This window comes from Callorhinus ursinus, unplaced genomic scaffold, assembly GCF_003265705.2.
Source record: "Callorhinus ursinus isolate GAN/ISIS: 27379988/994484 unplaced genomic scaffold, GSC_fseal_2.0 scaffold2620, whole genome shotgun sequence".
In the NCBI taxonomy this organism is placed as follows: Eukaryota; Metazoa; Chordata; class Mammalia; order Carnivora; family Otariidae; genus Callorhinus; species Callorhinus ursinus.
This window is the reverse complement of record NW_027399674.1, coordinates 1-7,245: the sequence shown is the minus strand read 5'-3', so window position 1 is coordinate 7,245 and position 7,245 is coordinate 1. Positions and strand designations below refer to the sequence as shown.

The following is a 7,245-nucleotide window of genomic DNA, read 5'->3' as shown; positions in this document are numbered from 1 at the left end:
CAGAAACCCTCAAGCTTCCCCTTCTGCCTCCAGCCCCCAGCTGTCCTGGGTAGAGGTCTCTCCTGCTCCTTCACCAGGATAAATGAGTGGGTTTGGGGGCCTGACAACGACAGAAAATGATAAGGTAGCAACATAGAAAATCTTATGTGGGAAATAACTTAGGAAATGGGTTTCAGGGATTCCTGACAAGTTGCGAGCTCAGAACTCACCACATGTCAGATAGACTTTAATGACACACCCTGTAGATTTTCCTGCCTTCCTGCATTTGCCATGCCCATCCGAATGGTAGGCGCTCCTGATAACTGATGTCTCCACAACTCCTCGGTCCTCTTCATTCTCTACTAACACTGGGTATTAATAGAATCCCCCACCACCACCACAAGTTTTCCTGATTGTAACAGAAGCCTCTTCACTGTGACTGTGGACATTCCTTTCTAAGGTTAATGTAACTTAATGTTTATGTGGGGCCTTTTCATTCTGTTCAAAGAGCATCTCAGATACGGGCAAAGCAGACAGTTTATTCCATGAGCCACCAGCTACCACTCCTGGAATCTTGGGGTTCATCAGTCTCTGTCCTGCCTGAGGAGAGTCCTGGCCTGCCTGAGGATAGACAGCAGAGGCCAGTGCCAGCCAAAGGCTGTGTGGGACTCAGGGCTGGTAGGGCCTCTTTGGCTGCCTGCCCTGGGACAATAAAAACAGGCTCCACACTGAGTATCTACAAGTGTGCAGACCTATACATACTTACTTTGCTCTCTTTCCCCCTGATCCTACATCCTGAACCTATATTCTTCTTCTGACTTATGCTAGACACTTCCATTCCATTCTGCAATCCATTCTGAATGGTTATAATTACTCTTCCCCACGGTCTTATTTTAGGTACTGAACCCTTCTCAGCCCTTATCGGGGCATCTCTGGCAATTGGTGCAGAGAAGCCTGAATTCTGACTGCCCAAGGAGATTCGGGTTCAATGAGTTCTGCCATACAGCCAAATTCCACTTGTCATTCTCCCATTTTTTGCCATTCTGGGGTCCTGCTTTTCAAGATGGAAACTGAAAGATCAGATTCAGTTTCTGTCATGTTTACAGTGGGACAGAACCTGCTTCCGTGTCTGATTTCAGTGTGTTCTTCGGCCTGGCTCTTCCCTGCTGCTCCCAGACCCTTTTCTTCGCCTGCTCTAAAACCCGCCTCCTGGACACATATGACCTGTGTGACCTAATCATCACACGGTTTATACATTTATTAAATATGTTACCGTGGGCACAATTACTTCATCGCTCATCTTTTCAATTTTCTCATCTTTAAAGCAGGAATAATCATTATAAGAGCCTCGTGGTATTTTTTTAGAGATAAGTTAATCCATGGAAAGTACATAAAGGCTTTCAACACATATAGCCATGTATTTTGACGGTGGTTGTGGATAAAAGCCATATGCAAACAAAAGTGTAAAAGCAAAAGCAGGAGAAAGATTCACTGACCCCAAAATAATGGTTATATCATGGAGGGAAAGAAAGAACCAAAGGGGGTAGTAAAGAGGGTCTTGACTTTATGTGCCATAATTTTTCTCTGTTTAAATAATCTAAAACTAAGTGGCCAAATGTTGCACTTTGTTCAGTGTCAGTGATCAGAGCTGTATCTCATTAGGAGTTGAACAGACCATGGTCTCTGCAGTTCTGTGTAGATTATTTGAATTAGGTATCTATAATATCCAACAGATTTATTTGGGTTTAGTAATAGATCTCTTCCCATCCCTACTCCTCAATTCAAGCGCAGAATATGTATTTTGGATGACGCAGCTGTAGGCATGGGCTCTCCATCATACAGAGCGCTATAAAATGGCAGCTACTCGTGTTTGGATATTTTTTGAGATCCTGGTTGATGACAACCTTCCCATTTACTGTTAAGAGATTAAAAATGCAAGGTCAAATCTAATACTGAGTCTTTCAGAAGTGAGAACATACCTATTGAAATAGTCTCATTACGTGGCCTGTCATGGGAGAATTTATATTTCCAAGAGTCTTCTTGAAAGTCAAAGAGTGTGAACTATCAGTAATTGGTGAACTCCCAGACAGAAATAATTTATTGTACATGAGAGCAGGCATAAACTGGCCAGACCTTCTCTCTTGAAGAAAAAGTAATTAGGAGGACTCTCAGGGAGAAATAAGTTAGATCATGTACACACAAAGACCCAAAATCAATCAACATAATTATTGCAAAAGCTTAGAGGACAAATAAAAGAGCTCTTGTGGCTGGAACAAAATGTCACAGAGAGTTTCATGTGCTAAGAGCATGGATGAAACATTGCACACTGTCCTTTCTCTTTGCCATCAGGATAGGAACAAAGGAAAACTATTTATAGTAGAAAGTTCTTATATGGTTCTTACTATATTCCTGCTAGAAGCTGAAAACATTCAATTAGTACTCCATTCTACAGACAAGGAAATTGAAGAAGAAGAAAGATATATAATTTTCCAAAAGTCATATAGCTAAGAAATGATGGAAATGGGAATCAGACACAAGAAATTTGGGACCGGATTCTTTTTAAGCATTTACAAACTACTGCAAACAAAATTTAAAATGCAGATTTACTCAATTGGAGGAAGAAGGAGATTTCCTTGGGAGAAGTGCTAAAATCTTAGAAGACTTCGTATTCTCATGTGAAAGGAAAAGGGATCCTGAGGGCCAGGAAAGACAGATTTAAAGGGAAGAAGAGAAGCATTGGGTTCAGTTGCTCTCAAAGGAGCTACTAGAGAAGAGAGATGTTTTCTTGATACTAAGGCAGATCAGATAACTGGGCCCCGAGAAGTCTAATAGAGGAAACCATGCAGGATCTCAGAGGATTCATTCCACTGGAACGCCTCCCCAAAAGATGAGAGTGGCCTTCAGAACCACACCTGTAAAAACGGCTACGTACGGTCTGGACAGTTTTGACAGGGGAATGCTTAGAAAGATCCGTTGAAAATACTGAAATTATTCAGAGTGTCAGCTATAGCCTGTGCCTTACAAGAGCTTGCCTATTACAGATACAATATATAAATATATTTATAAAATTATGAATCTTAGGAACGGCTTAGGAAAAATGGGGCAAATTAATGAGGAAGCAGGCAAAACAATGAGAATACCTTGTAGAAGGAATTAGCAGAGGAATTTGAAGATATGCAATATTTGTTTTCACAGTGCTTGTCTTAGAAGACCCAGATGTCACAAATGTGACATCTCTCACTGGGGAGGATCACAGAGATAACCTTCGAGACTATATTACAAAGATTCATGACGTGGATCAGGATGCAAACATAAAATTTAAAAATTTAGTTCCAGTGATTATTACTAACATTACTATGTTTGAGACGGAACAGGATGAATTTTAAAAGCATTTTCTACTTTTGGAAATTCAACCTAATCTTTCTTAAAGAATGAGGTAAGAGCAAAGGGAAATAAAATGATTACATTTGCATCATTCTTGTAGAACTAAAAAGCTAGAGTAGGAATAAATATGGTTCAAGGCCTGGAACATTCCATATTTGAGCAAAGAGAGTCAGTTGATAAAAAAAAGAAATGGAATTGGACTTTCCTGGATGCTTACAAGGAAATTTATAATGAAGGTAATACAGATTCAGATTCAGGGCATCGCTGGGTGTTGGTATTTTATTATTGGTAGTTCATTATGATATCATTTCATTTTGGCATTGATCCTCTATTTTGTCGTCATGGGAAATATGGCCGGACAGATTGGGGAGGGAAGGGAGAATAGCTAATTCTCAGTTTTTCAGCCAGTGTGGACTTGGAGTTAATTACTATACTGTTCTGAATCATTTCATATCTTCTGAGACCCTGCTTAATTGCACAACTGTTGTTCCAAGGGGTGTCCAAAAGAGCAGTAATGATATTGGAGGAGATGTCTCCAGGTGGGAGCAGAACTGTCCTAACAGATGCTCATCTCTTTCTGCTCACAAGTGCAACACTTGCATACAATATTATTCACCACTCTGTTTCATGGGGGCGGTCCTCCAGAGCTGCCACCACCCATCCCCTCTCTCTTCTCTGTAGCAGGAGAGCGGAGTTAGCTGATTGTGACTTTTGAAAGGAAGGAACCAAACAGGCTCAGATCACACCCTCCAGCTTGTATCTTTGTATTTGTCTGCATCTGGGGAAGACACTTTCTGTTCTCCTGCCTTGAAATTACAGTAAAATCAGTAGGCAGACTCTCTTCAGTAGGGAAGTCAGGGGGGTTGGCCATTCAATTCAGAGGAATGCTGTTGAAGCTGCACCTTTCAGCCCCACCTTCACCAGCACCAAAGCTGCCATTTGGATTCCAGTTTCTCTGACTTCAATATCTCTCTCTCTCAAATGTTTTCAGTCTTAGAAACAGGGGTTATTATTTTTGAGCCCCTAGAATACCAACATCTGCAGCTCCCCTCTGCACCTATACCCATGTAACACAGCATAGGGCACTTTGGGTCTTGACAAAAAAGGCTCATTTCCTTTTTTGGCTCTTAGCCCACTGGCCACCAGGAGACACTGGTTCCGTTACCACTCAGCGGCTCTGGGGAGAAGCTGGGAGAGTCGCCTGGCCGTGGGCCTTAGTGAGAAGCTCTGGCTTGATGGCTGAATCATGACCTTGATTTGCAGACACTGGGTGAATGTTGGAGAGAGAAGGGAAGCACCCAAAGACTTCTATTCTTGTGCAAATGGGTTAAGACCAATAGGGAGCTTGAAACTGCAGGCAAGCATAGAATGGTTGCCAGGCAACGGGGCCACATATACACACCACAGTAGCACCATCAGTCCAAACTGAGATAGTTTTTGTGTGTGTTATGGGAAAAATAGACACATGCAGAAGCAAACAAGCACACGATCCCCAACCTAAGTCCTGTGAACACACAGAGGTGTGCGTTTATGTGGGTCAAAGATGGACTGCAGAGCTCCGGGCCAATTTTCTATGGAATGGGCCCCTGCCCTGCCCTGGGACAGGAGCCCGGGGTGGGGCACGTTTCTGTGACTACGTAATAATGGAAGCCCCTTCCCAGTAGAAGTGTCTTGATAGAAAAGAGGATCTTGCTCTTCTCTAAGTTAATATAGATCACTGAGCCAGCTTTCGGCTAAGTTGCTGAGAAGATTTAGGAAATGAGCCCTCAAGGCCATCTGTCTATGCCCTGTGGGCACCTCTGAGCAAGCACAGGATTTTGGGGGCTGGGGGCTGCTTGGATAAAACTGTGTGTCCTGATAGAAGCAAAACAAAATAGCTACCGAGCCAGGAACATCAGAGAAGCTGTTGGAATCCCAACCTGGTCCCATCCTCCTGAGGGGGATGGGGTAGGCCAGGGGGTTAAGGCAGCGCTCTGAGGACAGCCCGATTATATTCTAAGTCAGAGCAGCTCTGAACCTTCAGAAGTCCATAAATACATTAACATCACCAGGGCCTAGAGTGGCTTTAAGTCTGACTTCTCTTTCAACTAAAGATCAGAGTACTGAGGAAGGAGTCAGCCCACTCACTTTCTGAACTTGTTACATGTTCGAAGGTTCTCTGTTTTATGATCTTGTGTATCCTGGAGGAGATAGATCCTGGACAGGGGTAAGAAAATTCCTGCTGGAATGCTATGCCCTGATTTCAGGGTGCTTTCCATGTATCTCTGTTAATATTGTGCTTCCTAAACTCTGTAAGCAGCTCTGCCTTCTTCACCCACGGGCTGCAGGATGCTACCCTGAAACAGGTAAACACAGGACTGGGGAGTGAGCACTGCTGATTCTCTACTGTTAGGGAAGTGTTGGTGGGCCTGGGTGGTTCAGTCATTAAGCATCTGCCTTCAGCTCAGGTCATGGTCCCAGGTTCCTGGGATCGAACCCCGCCATCGGCAGGAAGCCTGCTTCTCCCTCTCCCGCTCCCCTTGCTTGTGTTCCTGCTCTTGCTATCTCTCTCTCTGTCAAATAAATAAATAAAATCTTAAAAAAAAAGTGTTACTATCATAACTTCCAAGTGGCTAATCATACCTTTTTCACTCATCTTGAAAGACTCCCAGCTTGGGAACCTGGAGGAGTATAGCTCTGCACCAACAGCGGAAACATGGAGCTAATGTGTTCCATCTTCTCTATGGACAAAAATCATTACTATTCATACCCCAAGAAACAGGTCATTTTCCAGATTTCCATCCCCACCTCCAAAAGAGTTTGTAAGTATTAGTTACCTTAGTAGAGGGAGAGAGTCAGGTGTTAATCATTGAAGAACCTTGTAGAGCTTTGCTAGGCATCAGAAGATCAGGATTAACTGGGGAGTACTTTATTGTGGATTTTCAAGGAGAGCTAAAGCTCTCATTTATCATATACAATCCATACCAGTGCCTGAAGGATTAACACAATTTTGAGCTTCACCACAGAGAAGTAAAATGGCATCCCTTACGTATAGAAATGCAGTTACAGGAAGCGCTGTGCTGTGGGCTGGGGGAAATCACACAGCACGAGGGCATCGGTCTCTAGCCTTCACTAGGAATAATATCTTCACAATCCTGTCTCTTCCCAGCACTTCCATTTAGGTCTCTTCCCAAAGAGCGTAGTGGCCCCGTCAAAATGCTTCTGGGAGGAATCTGAGGCAAAGCCCTAATTAAGCAAGGAATTATTTTGATTTTGTGTCTGGGAGATAGAGATTGCCCATGAGAGGAATAATGAAAGTCTTGAGATTTGAAAAGTAATGTATTGGTATCAGAATTTGTGGCCCTGGTGGCACACCCAGTCTTGGAAATGTCCAGCAGACAGTAGATTTGTGATGCATCAGGACAGCAGAGTGCTGGAGGCTCAGGGCTGTGACAGGTACAGTTGGGGGAGGTGCTTTGAATGAGCCAACCACATCCTGAAGTAGTTATGATCCAGTCCAGTCAATCTTCTGTAGAGAATTAATGCTCACCTTTGGAAGGAGGTCCCATGAGCAGTGACAGAGAGCAATAAATATCACTGTTGGGGCACTCTCCACCTTGTGGAACTCAGAGGAACTAGGATGCCCCGCCCCTCTGTTCATGCCCACAAGGGCCTCATCCGGTGAAGCCTCCTCCCCGCCACCCTGCCATGGCCACCAGGCTCCTCTGCTGTGTGGCCCTTTGTCTCCTGGGAACAGGTGAGTCCCCAGAAATAAACAATCAGCATTTTTAGATATTTCCAATTATAATTCCATTAAGGTTCTTTATTCTGTCTCCAAATTCTGTCCCTTTCCACAGAGTTTACAGATGCTGGAGTCATCCAGACACCCAGGCACAAGGTGAC

The 7,245-nt window shown here is 43.7% G+C and overlaps 1 long non-coding RNA gene across 2 annotated transcripts; it reads left to right on the top strand.

Moving 5' to 3' along the window:
* Nucleotides 1-7,245, top strand: LOC112818886 (uncharacterized). 2 transcript variants are annotated; one of them, XR_003206705.2, is made up of 3 exons: nucleotides 1-124; nucleotides 6,007-7,099; nucleotides 7,200-7,245. It is a non-coding gene; the product is annotated as an uncharacterized lncRNA (long non-coding RNA). The 2 variants fall into 2 exon arrangements; XR_003206707.2 differs by lacking the exon at nucleotides 1-124 and adding an exon at nucleotides 5,457-5,569.